Source organism: Rattus norvegicus, chromosome 12 (genome assembly GCF_021556685.1).
Source record: "Rattus norvegicus strain SHRSP/BbbUtx chromosome 12, alternate assembly SHRSP_T2T, whole genome shotgun sequence".
NCBI lineage: Eukaryota > Metazoa > Chordata > Mammalia > Rodentia > Muridae > Rattus > Rattus norvegicus.
The window spans coordinates 30,906,222-30,929,602 of record NC_141545.1 but is presented as its reverse complement, the minus strand read 5'-3'; the positions used below and the strand labels follow the sequence as shown (position 1 = coordinate 30,929,602).

At 45.8% G+C, this 23,381-nt stretch overlaps 1 pseudogene; it reads left to right on the top strand.

Moving 5' to 3' along the window:
• The window catches only part of Pnp-ps1 (purine nucleoside phosphorylase, pseudogene 1), a 154,615-nt pseudogene extending 135,745 nt beyond the window's left edge, over positions 1 to 18,870 (top strand).
• The last annotated feature ends 4,511 nt before the right edge of the window (positions 18,871 to 23,381 follow it).

Here is a 23,381-nt window from a genome sequence, read left to right as displayed (position 1 = left end):
GGGGGACAAAGGAAGGATATAGTTATGCAATAAAATCTTAGCTCCCTCACTCTTCACATACTTACAATCACACATCTATATATGTGTGTATGGGTGTCTGTCTGTATATGTGTGCATATGGGTATGTAAGTGTGTGTCTGTCTTTGTGTATATGCATGTGCTTGTGTCTGTGCATGTTTATCTCTGTCTGTCTGTCTGTCTCTCTGTGTATCTATAGATGCTCAACATTTTTCTCACTAAGGTATTGAGGGAAAACTCATGGACTATACAATGATGGACGTTTTCTTCTCTAAAATGAATCTGACGATCTATGTTCCTAGTGGGGATACCGGTGCCATTTGGATACCCATTCTGAGAGGGCAGGGCAAAGTCTGGAAACCGTGGGGTACTCAGTCCACTTCTTCCCTCTGGGGCATCAGACATTGCTGTATGCCAGCCTGAGGAAGGTGAAGCAGAGTCTGGGACAAATTGGGTCCACAGGGCTCTGGTCCAGTCAGGAATGCTGGCAGTGTTCCGGCTCTTATAAAAGAAACAGTCAGGTTCAGGTGGCTGGCGTGGGGCAGGTGGCTGGGGTTTCAAGACTGGGGCAGCATCAGTGGTGGCCGTGATTCTCCAATGTGAGATGTGAGCCTCTGCGAGCTGCCGGAGCCCTGGCCAGGTGGGCAGGTCCAAGTTTCAATAATGAATGCTTTGGGGGAGGTGCTTTCCCCAAGTGTTACAGATCAGTGAAAACGGTCAGTTTCATATGATCCTTGGTGAAATAACTTCTGCTTTTTATTCCATGTGGATAGAATACATTCTATTGGCTGAGGCCAAGATGCTGGTGATGCTGTATTTGCGTGGGGGAAGAACTCCAGGTCCTGTGCTATGTGACTGAACTGCTTGTGATCACCTGGTTAGGAGTCCTGGTTAGGTGTAGGCATGGAAATGGGGATGGAGTTAGCTGGAGTTGCCAGTCTCAAGTTCTGAGATTTCTGGGGTTTGAGCATGGTCCACCTCACCAGTCCCATGCCCGTTCTTCTAGTGGCATGGTCTGCGTGTCCCACAAGAATCTTGAAGAAAACACTTTTAAAAATGGGGCTGGGTTGAAGTCTCTTCTTAGTAATGTGCTCACTGTGTGCAAGATAAGGATTCAAGTATTAATCCCCAACATTCTTGTAGCGTGTTTGGCCTAGAGGCACATGTCTATAACTCCGATGCTGGGAAGCCCAAGATCGGCCCACTCCCCGGGCAGATGGGCTGTCTAGTGCATCTAACCAGGAGCTCCAGGTCCAGTGAGAGACCCTATTGCAATAAATAATGTCTAGGCAACTGAGGAAGACACCTGATGTTGACCTCAGGCTTTCAAATGCACATGCGCCCACAAGTACATACACACAAATGCATACGCCCACATGAATGCAGACAGACAGACAGACAGACAGACAGACAGACAGACAGACAGACAGACACACACACACACACACACACACACACACACACACACGGAGGAGCTAGGTCATGGTTATGCCGCGAATTGGGTTCTAGAATCTGTCTGCCTGATTTGAATCTTAGCTTTCTTCCACTTATTAGCTAGCTGAGTGATTGTTTCTGTTGTAAGTTATTTAGCCTCTTGGAAGGCAGATTTCTTGCTGTCTTCATGTTTAATTTTGGAAGTGTGTTATTCGAGACAGGCCTTGCTACGCAGTTCAGGCTGGCCTGGAATTCATGATCCTTCTTCTGTCGTCCAAATGCTGGGATGACAGGCTTGTGCCTTCAGGCTTGGCAGGTTTGTCATTTTAAAGGTCAGATTAGTCACTGTGTTTCCAACATAGAGTGACTGCAAGGCCCCAGTGAGCTAATGTATAGAAAGTGCTCGTGCCATTGAGAAGGGTTTGTAAGTCTGTGTTGTTTCTATGCTGAGTCTGTTTCTCTAACGACCTCTCAGTACTTCATTTAGACCTGTATTGCTTCTGCTGACCCTGTATCCTGGCTGTCCTCATGTCCTGGATGACCTTGTGTCCTGGATGACCCTATGTCCTAGATGACCTTGTGTCCTGGCTGACCTCGTGTGCTTCTACTGACCTCATGTCCTTCTGCTGACCCTGTGTCTTGGCTGACCTTGTGTCCTGGCTGACCCCGTGTCCTGGCTGACCTTGTGTCCTGGCTGACCTCATGTCCTTGCTGACCCCATGTCCTGGCTGACCCCATGTCCTGGCTGACCCCATGTCCTGGCTGACCCCGTGCCCTGGCTGACCCCGTGCCCTGACTGACCTCATGTCTTTTTGCTGACCTCGTGTCCTGGCTGACCTCATGCTGACCTCATGTCCTGGCTGACCTCATGCCCGTTCAGCTTTCCTCTCCTTGAGAGAAAACACCAGTGCCCTGCCAAGTAGGAAACAATATAAGACCAATTGTCTTCTAGTCTTATTTTGTTTGTTTGTTTTTTTTTTTTTTTGACAGAGCCCTGTAATTTAGCCCAGGTTGGCCTGTTATTTGCTGTGTAGCCCAGGCTGGACTTTGATTTGCTATTGTTCTGCCTCTGCATAACAAATGTTGGGATTCCAGATGTGAACTACCATGACCAACTAGCCTGGTGCTTTCAATTCCTGTCTTTTTCCCTAGCCTAATTCTAAGTAGGGACTGTTAAAAAGATCAGCACAATGTTCCTTCTCTAAGAGAATAAAGATATTTTCCTCTAATGGGAATCCATTTCTCTTCAGGATTTTAAGAACTTCATTACCTTTAATGCTTAAACTTACTGTCGACTTGACAGGGTTTAGAGTCACCTGGGAGACATACCTCTGCACGTGCCCTTGACATAGTTTCTAAGTGAGGTGGGAAGACTTATCTTTAATGTGGGCAGCACCATCTGCTAGCTGGGACCCTGGACTGAATTAAAGGAAAAAAGTGAACAGAGCATCAGTGTTAAAGTTTCTCTACTTCCTGGTTGTGGATACAATGTAGCCATTGGTTCATAGCCTTACAGTCATTACCTTTCTCACTCTAACTGTTGAACACTGAACTGTAAGCCAGAACCAACTTCTTCTTCCTCAAGTTGCTTTAATTAGATACTTTGTCACAGCTACAAAGTGAGTAAAGAATACATCACCTAACTGAAAAAACCCCAAATGTCGAGAGAAGTTATGGAGCAGAAGAGGTGTGTGTGTGTGTGTGTGTGTGTGTGTGAGAGCGAGAGCGAGAGAGAGAGAGAGAGAGAGAGAGAGAGAGAGAGAGGAGGGGGAGGGAAGGGGGAGAGAGATAGAAGGGGGATGCTGAGACAGAGAAACAGAGACAGAGGGAGACAAGGGGACACAGATAGACACAGACAAACAGAAACAGAAAGAGATAAGGACATATTAAGAGAGAGAAGAGAGAGAGAGACAGAGAGAGAGAGACAGAGAGAGAGAGACAGAGAGAGAGACAGAGAGAGAGACAGAGAGGAGAGAGACAGAGAGACACAGAGACAGAGACACATAGACAGAGACAGAGAAACAGAGAGGAAGAGACAGAGATATAGAGAGACAAAGAGACAGAAACAGAAATAGAGACAGAGATAGAATGAGTTACACACACACACACACACACCCCGAGGTATTCTTCTGCACATGATGTATCTATGCCTGTGTCCTCCCCTCATGGAGTCAGAGTCTAAGATTACAGTTGAACTCTGCTAGTTCATTCACTATTTAATCCTTTAATTGATGACTGTGGTAGGACGATGACAGCAGCATCTCCTTGGCAGGGAGGCAAATTCCATTCATTTGTTGATTACTGTTGCACAATCTCTCTAGTGGTGAACAAGTGGTGGGAGGCCACCCATGCTTCACAATTCAGAACGGTGTCATAAATAACAATTAGTCCACTTAGATATCTGGCTTCAGTCAACCTGAAGGATCCCATTGGGCAGGAGGGTTTCCATGATGTCCAATGGTCAGAAGGGCTGGATCATCTCTTAATGTCTATGGCCTTGCTGAAATTGATCCCCCACTTTAGACTGTCAATCTTACATTATCCCTGGGTTTTATTTCTCTCTCTTCCCTTTGCTTTTCTCTTCTCCCTCCCATCCATTTCCCTATTCCCACTTCTTCTCGTTTCTTCCTTCCTTTTCTTTCTATAGTATTAGACATGGAACTCAGGGCTTTGTACACGAGGTAAGCTCTCTACCACTGAGCTACATGTTTGGCTCCTCTCCTTTTCTCTGTTCCTTTTTCTTCTCTTGTCTTTAATTTTTTTTACATTCAGGATGAAACTCATGGCTTTGTGCATCCTAGGTAAGAAAGCACTTTCCCAACTTAGCTATATCTCCAGCCCCTTCCTAGGGGATCCTAGACAAGAACTCTACCACTAAACTATGCCTTTACTGCCCTATTGGAGGATTCTAGGAAGGCATTCTACCACTGAGCCACACCCCCAGCCCCTTCACTGGGGGATTCTAGGTAGGGGCTCTACCACTGAGCCACACCCCCAGCCCCTCCCTGGGGGATTCTAGGCAGGGGCTCTACCACTCAGCCATGCCCCCAGCCCCTCACTGGGGATTCTAGGCAGATGCTCTGCCACTGAGCCACGCCCCCAGCCCCTCACTGGGGATTCTAGGCAGGGGCTCCACCACTGAGCCACACCCCCAACCCCTCACTGGGGGATTCTAGGCAGGTGCTCTACCACTGAGCCACGCCCCCAGCTACCCCCTGGTGATTGTACATAGGTGCTCTATGGCTGAGCAATGCTCCCAGCCCCTTACTGGGGGATTCTGGGCAAGTTACAGCCACCTCTTGAGTTTGGGTATTTTTTGAATCTACATATTAAACTATTAAAACTTCTAGTGTCTACTTGTTATCTATTTCCTTTAAAAATGGCAAATTACTTGAAATTAGGGATGATTGTGTAGTAGAGGACAAGGGTTGATCCTTAGTAGGAAAGGAAGTAAACACGTTTTGAACTCCTATTATGTCCTATGATCTGTGCTTGGAGCGTTCACGTTTTTCAGCAATATTTGAAAGTAGGGTGTATGTTAAATAAGCAGGAGGTTATTGGCCTAGGGCTATCTCTGTACTTTGAGTTCAACTTAGTACATAAATAAACAGATCTAAGCCCAATTTAGAAGCCCTTTTCTGCTTTTGCTTTATAGCTTAGGAATTCTGGCATCGTTTCTATCGCTAGGACAAATACTCTGGCAAAAAGTGACTGAGGAAAAGGGGTCTGATTGTTTAATTCCAGCTTATATCCTATTATTGTAGGAAAGTTACAGAAGCAAGAGCTTGAGACATCTGGTCACGTCACGTCCACAGTCAAGGGCAAAGAGAAGTGAGTGCACTCTAGCTGCCTGTTAGCTTGCTCAGCTAGCTTTCTTACACACTTCAAGGACCAGCCTACAGAATGGCACCACCCACAGTGGTCTGGGGCACTTGACAGTCAAAGTAAACCTCTACAAACTTGTCTACAGGGCAGCCTGGACTAGATAATCCCTCAACTGAGACTCTCTTCCTAGGTGGTCCTAGGTTGGGGCCAGTTGATCTTTAAACCTAACCATCACTAGCCTCAAACTTGTGATTCTCTTGTTTGGCTGGGAATACCAGTGTACACAATCACATTCATCTTTTTCCCTTTCCCTAAGGGATACGGAGGAGACTGAGCAGAAATTATCAATGCTGAGTTGGCTGGAGTCTTTTAGTAGTTGACCTTTCTCTACAAAGTTGATCTTTCTACAGCACTCGGACTCCACGCTCCTGGAAAGTTGGCCTCCACAGTGGTACATCCCTGTGCGGCTGTTTTACTTTTGGACTGAGCCTGTGTTCCTGAGATCCCCATCTCTCTCACTGCCCTAGGATTCCAGTAGGACGGCCTGGAAGAACGTTCAAAGTCGCGTGGAGTTTGGCACATTTCCAACATGGCCCCAAACTGGAGTCAAATGCGTATGCATTCTTTATAACGCATTGTGGTCTATTGCTAAGCCTTCAGACCCTTAGTGACATGTTCTAGCCCTACTCTACCCCAGAGCTAAATACCCAGTTCTCTCTCTCTCTCTCTCCCCCCTTCTCTTCTCTCTCTGTCTCTCTCTCTGTCTCTCTCTCTCTCCTCTTCTCTCTCTCTCTTTCCCTCCCTCTCTCCCTCCCTCTCCCTCTCCCACTCTCTCTTCTCTCTCTTCTCTCTCTCTCTCCCTCTCTCTCCTCTTCTCTCTCTCTCTTTTCCCTCTCCCTCTCCCCCTCCCCCTCTCTCTTGTCTCTCTTGTCTCTCTCTCCCTCCCTCTCCCTCTCTCTCTCTCTTCCCTTCCCTTCTCTTCCTCTCTCTCTCTCTCTCTCTCTCTCTCTCTCTCTCTCTCCTTTGAGACAGGGTTACATCAAGTTGCCTAGGTTGGCCTTGAATGTCTTTCTCTATAGCCTGTGCAGGCCTTGAACTCAGCGTCCCAAGCTGAGGTTCCAGACCTCTACCACTAGGCCTGGCTTCCCTTTTCCTTTCCTTGTCTCAATAAAAATAATCACAGTGATCTGCCTGTCTATCTATCTATCTATCTATCTATCTATCTATCTATCTATCATCTATATCATATGTGTGATATGTATATATCACACTGATTATTATATACAGCATGGCCACATATACATATATATGGTCACTAGAATGGTGTGTGTGTGTGTGTGTGTGTGTGTGTGACACACTAGAATGAATATCTGAGAGTAACCACTTAAGAAACGACAATGCCAAGCAACCAGAGCTTCCAGGGACTAAGCCACTACCTAAAGACTATACATGGACTGACCTTGGACTCTGACCTCATAGGTAGCAATGAATATCCTAGTAAGATCACCAGTGGAAGGGGAAGCCCTTGGTCCTGCCAAGACTGAACCCCCGGTGAAGGTGATTGTTGGGGGGAGGGCGGTAATGGGGGAGGGTGGGGAGGGGAACACTCATAAAGAAGGGGAGGCGGAGGGGTTAGGGGGATGTTGGCCCGGAAACCAGGAAAGGGAATAACAATCGAAATGTAAATAAGAAATACCCAAGTAAATAAAGATGAAAAAAAAAAAACCATAAAATCACATAATCTTTGAGATAATTAGGAATTTGCTTTTGCTTTATAATGGAACATGGGGTGGAGCAAAGAGTAAACATTAAATTTCTGAGGACAGTTAAAAAACAAAAGAAAAGGGGGACTAGGGTAGGGTCATGGTTTGAGAGGATCTCAGTTTCTCATGGTGGTAAGAGCACGCACCAGGGATTCTTTCTCTTAGAGCAGTGGCTCTCGGTCTCCCTAATGCTGAGATCCTTTAACACAGCTCTTCATGCTGTGATGACCCCCACCTGTACAATTATTTTCACTGCTATTTTGTTACAGTTATGAGCCATATTGTAAATATCTCATATGCAGGATAACTGATACCTGACTCCTGTGAAAGGGTTGCTCAACCCCCAGAGGGATCATGACCCACAGGTTGAGAACCATTGTCTTAGAGGCTCAGACAACAGATAATTGAACTATAAATGGGGCCGGAGTATAACCCTCAAGGCCTACCCCTTAGCAACCTACTTCCCCCCCAGGCAGGCCTCACTCCTAATGGTCCCTAAAGGTCCCCAAATGGCACCATCAACTAGTGACCAAGTATTCACACACATGGACCTGTGGGGGGTACTTCCCAGCCAAAGCATTAACAGCCTTAAAAAAACAACCAAGCAAGCAAGCAAACGAAGAAACCCAGTTTCATCTCTCTGATTAGAGTTAAATCCTGCTCTATAAAATGGAACTCATGCACTGTTGGTACCATTAACTGGACCAAAAGTGTGCGACCAGCTAGATCATTGGCCCTAGGGGAGAACCTACTGCTGTTATTCTGTACAATGGATATAGTAATAAACTGCCTCCTCGGTGTTTATCTTTACGCTCATAGGTTAGTGGATTTCTCAGCCCTTATCCAAGGAGCTTTGCTGAAGATGGCAATTAACACAGAGACGGACCCATAAGTGGTCATGTTCAGCTCTAAAGGAGCCATTGATACCTTATTTTCTCCCCGCCCCCTCGTCTTTGAAGAAGAGGAGGCAGACAGATTGTTAGAGCCAGAGGCACGAGGGCAGCATTTGCTGGACATGACAGGACCGTCACACAGAGACACAAACTCACAGTGGCTATGACTTTGTTTACAAGACCTTTGCTCGCCAAAACCCCGGGGTGGCTATGGGAGGCACTTGTGAAATTCTAACTGTGATTGAGGAGTTATTGGCAACTGATGGCTACTATGGAGAGATAGTGACAGCTGTCTTTAGGGATGCTCTAATGGGTGGTCCTCCGCCTATGCACGCACAGGCAGCACCAGCTGGATTCTTTCTCTAGAAAATCAAATCGAGAGTCAAGAGTGGTGAGGCTCACCCTGTGCTCATGTTTGAAATTTTCAAACAAACACATGTAAACGAACCCAGAGAACTCCGTGTCATGATTTCCCAGTAGCACCATGCTCCTCATCGAGCCTGTCACCTCACACATGCGAGGGACAAATTGTTGACACCACAGTGCTTTGCAGGGCAGGTCACAGCTTCACTCAGATTTCAGAGGTTAATCTCCACAAGCGACACCAGATGTGCCGGTGAGCGAAGGTGCCATTAGCCAGGGGGGGGGGGGGGGGGGGGGCTGGCTGGCTCTCTAGGGCCTTTTCTGCGGGAGTCGTAACTGATAAGTGTCTGCTTTTGTCGCATGAACTATAAGATAAAACAGGCACTCTGCTCGGCACCACATGTAAGATAGGGAATGGCCCTTGTAATAGAATGGTGGGAGTCCCAGGGTGGAAAGCCTTGTTATTATTAAAACAAAAGGAGAGGGTAACAGCTCTCCATCGCCTCTTTATTCAGGATGCGCCGGTGACAGTATTCATGGCTCTGAAGACTGGCTGAACGGTTTCTTTGTTCTGGGGCCACTCTTCGCACTGAATAAGAACAGGAACCACTCAGGCAAACCTCAGTGGAGAAGAATAGTCTGGAGAGCTTCCTCCTTCGGGGTTCAGCCTGCCTTTGTATTTTTCTCCTTGTGTTTCTGAAGCCTCGGATAAGAGCCAGTGGCTCGCTCTTGCTCTTCAGATGGTCATGGTATCAGCGACAGAGCTGCTTTCAAATCCAGGCCCACTTAGAGACTCATTAAATCACTTGAAGCTTGAGAGGTGGGTTTGTTTCCAAGGACTCCTGAGAGTTAAAACAACCAAGACCGTCCCCCAAACCCCGCAACAAAAACAAAAAATCCAAACCTTAGCAGATGGTGGTGCCTGCCTATAATCTCAGGCTGGGGCAGGAGGAGTTTCATTTGGAGGTCAGCCTGGGCTACCTAATGAGAAACAGCCTCAAAAACAAAACAGTCTGTTTAAAAATCTTTACTACACGTTGAATATTGGTTCTTTTAGTCTACGGTTTCATTCAAGTATGCCTCTACCATATTGAGTACTAAGATGAAAATTTCTATCTTATAGATGATTGAACAGAACTTTGTAGTATTCTGGGAGGGCATAGATTATACTCCAGGTCAGATTAGACATGCCCATTGTCGTGGGTGGTCTTGGCGAACTTTAGAGATAAAACACAGCTTGGAAACACGGGGAGAAGCCACTAGAGTTTGTATTTCTTATCCAGGAAGAAGGCACCATCTCAGCTTAGAAGCGTCTGTAGCCTTTGTGTGGTGGGTGGTTCGTACCTCTAAACTCAGAACGAGGAGGTTGAGTGTTCAAGACCAACCTGGCCTGCATACCTTGTGTCGAGAAGAAGAGCAAGAGCTGGAGAGATGGCTTAGTCAGCAAAGTACTTGCTGTGCAAACATGAGGACCTCAGTTCAGATCCCCAGAATCCATGAAGAACTGGAGGTTGGTGACAGGATCCTGAAACCCCATTAGTAGAAGTGTGGAGATGGAGGCACTGTGAAACTTACTGGCCAGCAAGCTTAGCTGAACGGATAAGGTTTAGGATCAGAAAGAGATTCTGTTTCCCGTGGATCCATTTCTGCTTCTTCCACCAGGGTAGCCAGGCACTGATGTAAACCAGGCAGGCAAGGATGAAACTAAGTCCAGAACATGTGGGTCAGCAGGATCCTGGTCTGGCAGTGAATGTCAGAGAGAGAGAGAGGGTCTTCTCTGAGTATTTAAGTTACAGCTCCCTTAGACACCATTCAATGAAGCAGCTCTCTTAGACCAAGGTTCAATGAAACAGCTTATGTGCATACACTTTATTTGGGGTGAGTCATATATATGAACCTTGGAGAGTGGGAACGTGTTCTTAGGATAAAGTTTCATTGTCTGAGGCTTAAGGTTCTGGGGGATATCTCATATGCATGTAGAGGCATTCCAGAAGGTTGAACCTGTAATTTCTGCTGAGGATTTGGTAACATTCCTCAGGTAGAAGACTGAGGGTTGAGCTTGCTCCCTAGATCAGGTGAGGAAAAGGAAGTCATGCTAAGAAAAGGGACTTCTCCATTTTGCACCAAGCTCAGGAAAGCTGTCCACACATGGTAGACTGTAACCTTGGTAGGAAGGTACAACACTTACACCTGTTTCCATAGATACATGTAAAGCCTTATGCTAGGATCTTTAGATAAGGAAAAACACATGACTTTTTTTTTTCTGAATTAGGGTCACCTCACTAAATACTTGTCTTAGGGTTTTACTGCTGTGAATAGACACCGTGACCAAGACAACTCTTATAAAGGAAACATTTGATTAGGGCTGACTTATAGGTTCAGAGCTTCAGTCCAGTATCATCAAAGAAGGAACATGGCAGCTTCCAGGCAGACATGATGCAGGAGGAGCTGAGAGTTCTACATCTTGTTCCAAAGGCAGCTAGGAGAAGACCGGCTTCTAGGCAGCTAGGACAAGGGTCTTAAAGCCCACGCCCACAGCGACACACTTCCTCCAACAAGGCCACACCTATTCTAACAAGACCACACCTCCTAACAGTACCACTCCCTCAGCCAAGCATATTCAAACCACCACAGTACTATAGTTTCCAGACCCATGTATTGTCTTGCAAATTTCTTGATTTGCTTTTCCTTCATAGCTGTATAGTATTCCAGTGTCTGCATGTATCATGTTTTCATCCTTGGTTGACTGGTGAGATGAAGAGAGGCTGATGAGGAAGAGAAGCAGGTAGGCAAGTAGGCAAGAAGGACAAAAGGGACATAAAAGAGGGACAGAGTCTTTAGGGAGAACAGGGATAGGCGGGTGGCAGGAAGAAGAACCACAGAAACACATTGCATTCAAAAATGCCATAGTGCTTCCAACACAGTACGTGATGACTAAAACATAAACATAAAAAAAGTTACAAAATGAATGTGGTGAGTAATCAAGGGGAGATAAGGACATGGTCCTTCACATACCCACATGAGCATGTGCGCACATCTCCACTAACAGCAAGAGTAAATCCCCACACAGCGTACGCATCAGAAGCATTTACAAATGCCCTCCTGGAAGTTCGAAGGGCTGGCAAGTATGCAAGCATCTGGGAAAGTAGCCACAGATGCTGTCAGCCAGCCTCAATTCGAGATGAACCAGTTTTTCAGGATTAGTTTCATCCCGAACCCTGAACTTCAGCACAGTGTTTGGCAGGGAGAGAGAGAGAAAAAAAAAAAGGACAACGGAATGCAATAATTCTTGATTAAACAGCCCTCTTTTGAAGGGACTGATTGCAAAGCGAAGCCGGTCCAGGGAGAAGCGTCCAGAGACAGGCTCCGAGCTTTGCCCTTGTCTTTTGAGATTTCATCTTCTTTTTCATCTATGATTTTCATGGATATTTACAAAGAGGTTTGTAACACAAATGTACCAAACGAAGCCGTGAGCCGGGTGAGCGCGTAGCCCCGTATCATGAAGCATATAAATGAGAGAGTAAGCAGGGCAGATTTAATCAGCCCACGGGGACACGTGGGTGGCCAGAGGGACGTGGCTTCACAGCGCCGGGTGTCCGCTGTAGGTTGTCTATGTGACATTGCTGACACACAGGAAATGTGTCCTTGCCCGGCATCATTAGCACACATAAAGATTGTGAATCTTTTACTTGTGTGTGTGTGTGTGTGTGACAAAAGGCCAAGAACAGCTTCAAGAAGGAAGAACTATTTTTTCATTCACAGTTTCAGACATCTGAGTCTACGGCTGACCAGATTCATTACTTTGGAGCCCTGATGAGGAAGAGCACCATGGCCTTGAGGCTGTGTAGTAGAGGAAGCTGGTCACCTCACAGCAGACAGGCAGAGGAGGTCTGCTGGGGCACAGGTTACACACCAAGTGCCCCACCTTCTCCAACGAGGCTACGTTTCTCTTAGCTTTCTTCACTTCCCAATACTCCATTCGATTACGGATTAATCCATTGATGAGGTCAGAGCCTTTGTCTTAATTTCACTCTGTGGCTGTGATAAAATGTCCTGACCCAAAGCAACTGAGGAGAGAGAGAGAGAGAGAGAGAGAGAGAGAGAGAGAGAGAGAGAGAGAGAGAGAGAGGGCTTTCCTTGGCTCATACAATTCCAGGTCCCAGTCCATCGTTATGGGAAAGACAAGGCAGGAGCTCAAAGCATCACATCCACAGTCAACAGCAGAGACAATAAATGCATGGATCCTTGCTTGTGGCTTGATGATTACTCAGATCAGGACACAGCCCACGAAATGGTGCTGCCTACATTTGGGAAGAGTCCTTCCACTTTGACTAACAGCCAAGGCAATCCCCTACAGTCAGGCTTACAGGTCAACCTGGTCTAGATAATCCTTCAAGTGATATTCTTGGTTGTGGCACGTCCTCACTTAAAACCAACCACCACAATCATTACCAAATGTCACGTTGGGGAAGAAGCCTTCCACTCAAGACTACTCATGAGTCTTGAGGGACATTCCCCATTGAAACCAAGTGGTTTTCAAGGAAAGAGTCTAGCTGTACACTCCTAGACAGGCGCCTAGCATAAACATCACCAGAGAGGCCTCAGCCAGGACCTAATGGAAACAGAGGCCAAACCTATAAGCCAAATTAGATAGAGCTCAGGGAATCCTGTGGAAGGGGGAGAAGAAAGATTGTAGGAGCCAGAGGGGTTTAAGGAGACCACAAGAAAACCCACAGGATCAACTACTGTGGCCCCATAGGGGCCCACAGAGACTGAACCGACACCCAGGGAGCCTGCATGGGTCTGACCTAGGCCCTCTGAATAAATCATTGTTGTGTAATTTGATCTCTTGTGGGACTCCTAACAGTAGGAGCAGGGAAGGTGGGGTGTCTCTGACTCTTTTACCTGCTTTGGGGACCCCTTTCCCCTTTCCTCCTACCAGGTTACTTTATCCAGCCTTAATATGAAGGGAGGTACCTAGTCTTCCACTTTGATATGCCATGTTTGGTTGATATCCCTGGGAGGCCTGCCCTTTTCTGTAGGGAAATGGAGGAGGAGTTTATGTAAGGGTGTGTGTGTGTGTGTGTGTGTGTGTGTGTGTGTGTGTGTGTGTGTGTGTGTGGTGGGGACTGGGAGAGCAGGAGAGAGAAGAAAGTGCATCCAGGATGTAATATAGGAAAGGAGAATTCAAAACAAAACAAAATTAAAAAAAAAAAGAAAAGCCTAGTTTGAAAGTGAAGCCTGTGTGGGCTCAGCCTAGATCAGAGCCTCAGTTGGGCTAGGAGGAAGCCTAAACCGAACCCTTAGATCAGAACTACATTAGCCTTGCAGAAAAGTTGGGGCGGTGGCATCCACAATCAGTACTAGTTAGAGGTTTGGGATCTGGCCTATTTTCCTTTGTAAAGGCTTCAGGAATCATCTCTGTAATAACTAACACCACGCAGAGGTCAGTCGTGCACGGAAACTGTGAGGGTTTTTTTTTTTTTTTAACCCTTCTGAGGGGTTTTGCATTGTTAAACAAAAAACTCTGTGGGGGAGAAAAGGGGTAGAGGAGGAATGAAGAGTACTTTGTACTTTGATTTGTGGAAATCTGGATTTGGCAGGGGTAGAAATTTCCAGGTTTTAAAAAAGCAAGCTTCAGGCATGGGGGGTTGGGGAGTGCCCAGTTAGTAAAGTGCTTAAGACCTGAGTTTGATCCTCAGAACCCATGTTAAAAAAAAAAAAAAAAAAAAAAGCTGGGCTCTGGGAGGTGGTACTCCCAGCACAGAGGCATAGAGATGCTTAGACCTGAGACTCACTCGCCAGCCGGCCTAACATAACCGATGAATCTGGGCTCAGTGAGACAACATCTCTCAAAAGGAATGTGCCTGAGGAGAGACATCTGAAGAATGACTGTCAAGCTCACAGTTACGCACACACACATGCACACAGGCACATGCACACCCACAGACATGCACAGACGCACACACCCACTGTCTTAGTGAGGGTTTTATTGCTGTGAACAGTGCAAATTTTGTTTGTTTGTTTCCGGAGCCTTGTGCTTGCTAGGCAAGCGCTCTACCACTGAGCTAAATCCCCAACCCCTCAATGCAAGTTTTACAAAGGACAACATTTAACTGGGGCTGGCTTACAGGTTCAGAGGTTCAGTCCGTTATCACCAAGGCAGGAGCATGGCAGCCTCTGGACAGGCATGGTGAAGGAGGAACAGAGAGTTCTACATCTTCATCTGAAGGGAAGTCAGGAACAGACTGAGCATCCTCAGGCAGCTAGGAGGAGGGTCTCCAAGCCCACCCCACAGTGACACACTTCCTCCAACAAGGCCACACTTTCTAATAGTGCCACTCCCTGGGCCAAGCATATGCAAACCATCACACCCGCATACAGATACACATATACACAAACACACACAGACACATAGACACACACACACACACACACACGGAGAGAGAGAGAGAGAGAGAGAGAGAGAGAGAGAGAGAGAGAGAGAGAGAGAACTAACTTTAAGAGGGACATTTCTTGTTTAAAGTCCCTTTAGTGTCTGGATGATGGACAGATTGGATTCAAATTGTATGCACTGTCCTGTTCTGTTTTGCATATTCACAGGACACATACCTTAGGAACACAGATAATGGGCAAGGCACTGAGAGTTGGTGGAGTTTGCCTAAAAACAGCCCAAGCAGCTTGTAGGTGTGAGCACTTTATGCAAGCAGTGTGATTTTTCTTAGAACGAGTTAGGGAACAACATCGTGGGATCATCCCAAACAGGAAGTTTAAAAGGGGAAGTCAACAGCAGTTAACAAACAACCGAGATCCTTTTGCTAGGCCTGTTCATTTGAGATGGAGGGAAAAAAAAAAAAAAGGTAGTGAGAAGGAGTTTCAGGGGCCGTTATGTGCACAGAAAATGCATTGGTTCTGGGATTTGTCAATTCCGGAAAAAATGGAATCAGTTTAAAAATAGTTTCCAATCTTCTAGGCCAGGAAAAGGCCTCTGGGAAGAAGGGTGGAAGGAGAGGGAAATGTGGAGAGACTACAAATGGGTGGGAGGAAGAAGACTGACGGGTTATCTCAGGGCAGGATGACTCAGCAGGGAGGGGAGAAAGCAGGGGCCGGGGAAAGGGCTCACAAACATGAAGACTTGAGTTAGGATTCCTGTTAACCCCATAAACAGCTGGGGGTGGTGGCATATGCCCAGGCATATGTTCAGGGAAGGCTGAGGCAGGAAATATGGAAACTGAAGGGACAGTTTTGATGGAGGTAGATGTTCCAGGAGGAAGCCAAGACATCAAAAAAGGGAGGGGCGATGCCCTAGCTATGGATGCCAAAGTGCCACACTGAGGGAGAAGTATGCAAGCTCTTGGGATGAAATATAAGGTCATGGCATTTACAAATGCGCTCTCTCTCTCTCTCTCTCTCTCTCTCTCTCTCTCTCTCTCTCTCTCTCTCTGTGTGTGTGTTTAAGTAGTCATGCTGAAGAGTGACCCTAAGACCCCATACACGCTAGGCAGATGCTCCATGCTGAGCAACATTCTTAGCCCCTCACTAGAAGATTACAGGCAGGGGCTCTACCACTGAGCCACACTCCCAGCCCCTCACTGGGGGATTCTAGGGAGGGGCTCCACCACTGAGCCACGCCCCCAACCCCTCACTGGGGGATTCTAGGCAGGGACTCTACCACTGAGCCACGCCCCCAGGCCCTCACTGGGGGATTCTAGGCAGGGGCTCTACCACTGAGCCACACTCCCAGCCCCTCACTGGGGGATTCTAGGCAGGTGCTCCACCACTGAGCCACGCCCCCAATCCCTCACTGGGGGATTCTAGGCAGGGGCTCTACCACTGAACCACGCCCCCAGCCCCTCACTGGGGTATTCTAGGCAGGGGCTCTACCATTTAGCCACGCCCCTAGCCCCTCACTGGGGGATTCTAGGCAGGTACTCCATTACTGAACCACGCCCCCAGCCCCTCACTGAGGGATTCTAGGCAGGTGCTCTACCACTGAGCTACACCATTTAAAATTTAAATCGAATGCTTCTCAATTATCCTGAGATAGGAGACTTTGCATGATGCCAGAATCTTGAAAATATCTTGAGGGTTTTTCTGTGTTCAAGTGCCTATCTAGTTTGGTAAATATCTCATGTGCTCTGGAGAGCTGTAATATAACCCTAGAGGTACATTGTTAATATCCTGACTTTATTTTACTTCTTGGCTTTCTCTTTTACTTACAATGTGATCCTCAGGATAGACTTTATACACAGAAATTTTAGGCTCATTCCTCCTTTGTATGTCAGTCAATTCCCTTAGGGTTGAATATTAATCTCCAAACTTCTATATTCTTTGAGTCAGCACCTTTCCCAAGGCAACCCAGCCTCAGTGTTTTCTTAGAAGCCTAATGTGAAAATTTGCCCTTGAGGATCTCTCTCTCTCTCTCTCTCTCTCTCTCTCTCTCTCTCCTTCCTTTCTTTTGTTAAAGCTCAAGCTCTATAATGTACTTATAACATCTTACATCATCTGGTGGTTTGATACTGAATGCTGCCTCTCTGAATTATAATGCCCTCCAGATATCATTTACTGAGAAAACAGGTTGAAATCAGATGCTCTGGTTTAAATTCTGTTGCTGTGATAAACAAACCAATAAACAAACAAACAAAAACTTACAAAGAGCAGCTTAGGAGTAAAAGAGGTAGTTCACAATCCCACGTTACAGTTCATCACTGTGTGGGCATCACAGAGGCAAGACCTCAGGGCAGTTATCTCACGTCCACCGTTAAGAGCAGAGATATGAGCGAATGCACACTTAATGCTCCACTCGCTTTCTCTACAATTTTAGGACCACTTGCCTAGGGAATGGAGCTGTTCAAAGTGGGATGTGTTTTCCCACATCAATTAACAATCACATCAACCACCATAGACATACCCATAGACCAATCTGACCTAAACAATCCTTCTTCCGGGCTTCCTTCCAAAGTGATTCTACGTGTGTCAATGTAGTGCTTTGTATAAGAATGTCCCCCTAGGGCCTCGGACATTTGAATACTTGGTCCCCACTTTGGTGCTACTGTTTGGGAAGGTTTAGGAGGCATGGTCTTGCTGGAGGAAGTGCATTACTACAGCTGGGTTTTGAGAGTGGAAAACCTTGTACTGTTTCCATTCTGTGCCCACTCTGTCTCATGCTCATGATTGAGATGTGAGCTCTTAGGTGTACCATGCTTGGGGCTTGCTACTGGCTGTTATGTCTCCTCAGTATTATACCTCAGGAACTGTAAGCCCAAATCACCTTTGATAGGTTGCCTTGGTTGCAGTGCTTAATCACAGCAACAGAAAAGTAGCTACTACAGTCAAATCGACAGTTAAGGATAACTGGCAATGACATCATTCTTTCTCCTTTTTTCAATGTTCTTCATAAATGAACAATACTTATGGACATCCAGTGATCCCCTAAGCTTTGTGACATTGGCTCATCATCCCAGCTACTCTGGAGGCCAAGGCGGAAGGATCACAAATTTAAGGCTTGCCTGGGCAGCTTAGTGAGATGCTGTTTCAAAAAACTAAAGCCCAAACACTTCCTCAACAACGCCCCCTCCCAATTAATGAGTGATTCCCCCATCATTTGTTAAGAAGGACCAGGCTGAGCTATTCGACCCTGGAATAAGAAAGAGAATTAGTACAGTCTTGACTGGACTCAGGTGGTGTTGCCATGGAGCAGAAAGGGCAGGATTTCGGCACAGCTGTCAGTGACACCATGGAGAACGAGTTCACATATGAAGATTATCAGAGCACCGCCGAGTGGCTTTGGTCTCATACTTCACATCGACCTCAAGTGGCAGTGATCTGTGTTTCCGGCTTAGGAGGGTTGCCTGCTAAATTAACTCAGTCTCTAATCTTTGGCTACAATGAGATACCCAACTTTCTCCAAAGCACAGTGCAAGGTCACATGGGTTGACTGGTGTTTGGAATCCTGAATGGCAGATCCTGTGTGATGGTGCAGGACTGGTTCCATATGTATGAAGGGGACTCGCTGTCAAAGGTGACATTCCCAGTGAGAATTTTCCATCTTCTGGGTGTGGATACTTTGGTGGTCACCAATGCTGCTGAGGACTTCACCCCAATTTTGAAGTTGGAGATAGCATGCTGATCTGTGATCACACCAACCTACCTGGTTTCTGTGGTCAGAACCCTCTCCGAGGCCCCAATCATGAAAGGTTTGAAGTTCATTTTCCTGCCATGTCTGATGCTTATGATCAGAATATGAGGCAGAAGGCTTTAGTGCCTGAAGATAAAGGGGGCAGCAACAAGAACTACAAGAAAGCATCTATGTGATGTTGGCAGGTCCCAACTTTGAGCCTGTGGTAGAGAGTTGTCTGCTAAGGATGCTGGGAGTGGATGCTATTGGCATGAGCAGAGTCCCAGAAGTTATCGTTGAGATCCACTGTGGGTTCCGTGTCTTTGGTTTCTCACTCATTACTACCAAGGTTGTCAAGGATTACGAGAACTTGGAGAAGGCCAGTCCCATAGAGGTTCTGGAGCCTGGGAAAGCAGCTGCACAGAAATTGGAACAGTTTGCCTCCATTCTTACGTAGAGCACTCCACTCCCTGAGTATGCCTACTGACTGGCCATGGAGTGCTCCGACGCTCCCCTGGTGGGGTCCAAGTAGCTGTCTACTTTTTTCTCTTGCTGGGGTCACCAGTCCCTGTTCTTAGATTCTAGCAGAAAAAAAAATGTTGCCTACCCTTCACCTTCCCGATAGATACCCTTCTACTGCTCTGATGCCTGGTTCTCTTGCTTAGCTGCCTTCTCAAATTAACTTTCATTCCTCTGGAAGAGCTGGACCCCATTTCCCAGCACACTTGGGATATATGCCTTCAAACAGTACCTTCTACATCCCAGAGACGACAGACATATTCTGGGCTTCCCCTAAAGCCCTAGAGACCAAAGACCAACCCAATACCTCTTGGATTCTATTTAGTATCATAATGTTTTGAGAATAAAGAGATCAGATACTTTCTTAAAAAAAAAAGAAAGAGAATTGGTGATGTCTTCTCTCTAACCCCTATTTCTGGTATTGTGATTCTTGTCTGTCTTGTTGATCTGGCACAGTTGATATCAAGTTTTATATCAATGTTTACATTATGTCTCGCAGGGATATTTTTTTAAGGAGCAATTTCAAAGACAAGAAGATGATTAATGCTGCTTGGAAGGAAGGCAAGGAAAGACACTGTTGAAGATAAAAGAAAGTGGGAAGAGACAAAGTAGGTTGTGGTTCAGGCAGACATTGGATAGTGTAGATGGTTCGCTATTGCAACTAATAGATGTTCTGGGCCCTGAGGTCTTCAGAAAGTATGTCCTTAATAATTTATTAATAGCACACTGCTCTAGTTTCCTTCTTGTTGCCATGATGCAGCACCCTGACCAAAAGCAGTGTAGGGGAAGAAAGGGTTTATTTCAACTTCTACATCTATGAGTCCATCTCAGAAGCAAGCCAGGGTGGAAACTCAGGCAGGGACTTGAAGCAGAAACCGTGAAGGATTTCCACTGGTGGCCTTACTTTTACTTAACTCCCATTTACTTAGTTTTCTTACAAAGCTAAGGACCCCTAACCAAAGACATTTTCGCTCACAGTGGGGTGGGCCATTTAGATCAATTAATACTCAAGACACAAACATGCTCGCAGGACAATTGTATCTGGGAAATCCTCTTTCCGATGGATGACTCTAAGCTGCGCCAAGTTGAAAGCCAAAGCTAAACAGGACACACAGTAGACAGATAAAATAAGAAAGGATGGATTCCCTACCATATTTAGTCTCTGATTTGGTGATCTGGGAATCAAGGCTTGTAAGCACAAGAAATAACCTTTCTATCAAGTGCTCACTCAGGGACCCAACCATCTGACATTGCAATATGATGTACCCTACAAATGTGTTGAGCCATGTTCATGGCTATTCTAGGATGCCTGCGGCCTATGGGCTCCAGGTTGGATGTGCCAGGTACAAAATTTAGTTTTCCAGAGGACACAAATAGTAAGGACAGTGTATAATAGTGTGTACCAGCACTAGGATTCATTCAGTACAAGGTCACTGTGGGCCAACAGAGTCAATTAAGATGAAAGAAAGATAGATATAGAAATAGTAATAAAGATATAGGTATTATATATGATAGATAGATAGATAGATAGGTAGATAGGAAGGTAGGTAGATGATAGTTAGGTAGATGGACAGATAAATAGTTTTTGAAGGATTGATTCAATGTTGAAGGGGCCAACAGAAAGCCAGGGACTTGTTCTCTACATAGAGCAAATGCCTGTGTGTTTTCTTGATTGGTCCTAACTGAGGAACAATTTGCCCATACACATTAGACTCTCAGCCTATTCTCCGTCTCCCTGGCTCTCCCTATACACATGCACATGAGCATGTACACATGGAGGCACATGGAAGACAGAGTCATCTGTAGCGTTGTTCTTCAACACGTCCCCACCTTGATTTTTGAGGCTGGGCATTTCACTTTCCCCTGGGGCTTACTGACCACAGCTTCCTGACTCCCCAGCTCTAGCTATAACCACAGTCATATCCTCCCACCTGCAGATCATTTTGGAAATGGAACCTCATGCTTGCAAAGCTAGCACTTTACTGACTAAGCTGCCTTCCAGACTCTGATTCCCAATCAATTCTATTTATCTTCCTCAACACACCTTTGATGAATTTTCACTCCTGGAATGCAAGCTCTCGATTGCTCAGGTCAGAATTAGAATGCCATCAAGGTATAAGTTCTTTCTGGACAATAACTATTTAAGAGATCGCTGGAAATTCTATTTTATTTCTTTTACAATTTCAACTTCTGAATTCTGCCAAAATACCTTCAATGAATAATTCGTTACTATTTGCAAAAGCTAAGCCCTCTCTAGAGAAAAGTGCTGTATTAATATAAAGAAAAAGGCCCTTTGGTGGGCAGCTTAGTACCTCTGAGCCTAGGAGGGCCAATTAGCCGACAAAATAAATTTCTAGAACAAAAGCTGATTTGATGAACTGTTACACAGAGGAGTCAAGTCAAAGAAATAATAATCACACGCGATTTAGCCTGGAACAAAAGAGGGAAACCGCCATGAACCACCAGAGAGGGAAGATTCTTGATTTTCATCTTGGTTTTGATGATAGTTTAACCAACGTCTACAAAGGGGAAATATGGTATTTTAAGCTACTTCTGTGTGAGGACAAGAGGCTTGCCATCCCTATGCGTAATTTTCTGGATGTTGTAACACAGCAGCCCCAGGTTCTAGCAGGTAAAACCTCGAGGTGGATAAAACGTCTTTTGAAATAAGTGGAAACGATCAGATGATAGCCTGGGAGAGTACAAAAAGTCAGGCATATATTGAAAAAGAAGAATGGCTTTTCTCACAGGGGAAGCCAGAGCTCAAGCTACAATATGTGCTATGGTGACTAACTAAATCTCATTCCTCACTCAGAAACCATCTTCTCTGAGTTAATGCCACATAGTAGCCCTTGCTTGGAGTGCGTGGACTAGTCACGTTTCTGGGCTTAAGCCTGGAACTAAAGCTGACTAGACATATATCTCATTCCTGTGTTTAAACTATTTCATTTTTATTTCTGCATCTGTGTGGTTTTATGTATCTGCGTACAGGAGCCCTTGGCAACCAGAAATGGATACCAAATACCCTAGAACTAAGAATTAGGTAGCTGGAAGGTCTGTGATACTATCTCTCCAGGGATCTATGTCTTCTAGCTTGATCCCACCCCCTACAGGCTCCAAAACCTTTCAAAATAGAGCCACCTATCAGGGAAGGAGCATCCAAAGCATGACACAGGGAATATTTCAGACGACAGGAGATGTAACCCATTCACCTGATAATGTCCCCACTTTTCAGGATGGCCACAGACTTGTAGCTCACAGCAAAGCCACGTGAATGGAAAGCAATTAGAGGAGGGTATGACAGTGCAAATGTGCCTGCAGGCACATGCGTGTGCACTCATGTAGAGAGGCCACAGCTCCAGGGTAGGTGTCTTCTTATGCCAATTCTCATATTATTTCTTGAGATTGGATATTTTATTGAGAATAGAGAGATCACCGACTGGCTAGCCTGGCTGACAAAAATGTTAGGAGGACCTTCTTGTTTTCATCGCTTTGGCTTTACACATATATATGCCATAACATGTCTGTTTAATGTAGTGGCTCTTAGGGGTCATGCCCAAGCCTTTATCTGAAGGGTCCTTGCCAATACCTGATTATTTTTCCAACTGCAAGTAAACCAGGTGTGTTCTTTCCTCTTTCTCCATGAAGCCATTCCTTAGTCACACTTGCAACTTTAACTTCCTGTGTGTAGGTTTGTATGTTGGTGGTGAGTACATGTGCCAGCCCGTGTGGTAACAGTAGACAGTCTCAGGTACGCTCCATGTGCCCCTTGAGAACAGGTCTTTTAAGGAGTTTGTCAAGGAGACTAGGCTAGCTGGCCAGTTAATTCTGAGAATCCCCGTCTCTACCTCCCAGCTATTGCATATGGCTAACTTTATTTAAAAAACAAAACAAAACAAAACCCCAGAAAACGTGAGGTTTTCTATCCCCAGACCTGACCTTAATTGACTTCTATAAAATTTACTTTTAAAATCATTTTAATGTAAAGATTATAAAAATAATTAGTGGTAAGACACCAGCATAGAATCCTCCAGTGAGGGGCTGGGGGCGTGGTCTGGTAGGAGGGTTTCTTGTTTAGAATCCCCCAGTGATGGGATGGGGCCTTGGATCCAGTAGTAGAGAGCCTACCTAAAATCCCCCAGTGAGGGAGTAGGCCATGGCCCAGTGATAGAGCCCCTGCCTAAAATTCTTTAGTGAAGGACTGGAGTTGTGACTTACTGGTAACAGACTGAGAAAACACAAAGAAATGAAATGTAACACACACTACAGACACACACACACACACACACACACACACACACACACACACACACACACTGGTTTTCTGTAGCACATAGGTAGTTATACAGGCCTTGAATATACAGACCTCAAGGTCCTCCTGCCTCAAGCCTCCATGTGCTGGAATTACAGGCACGTGTGACCACATTCACCATGTTACCTGATGGATAG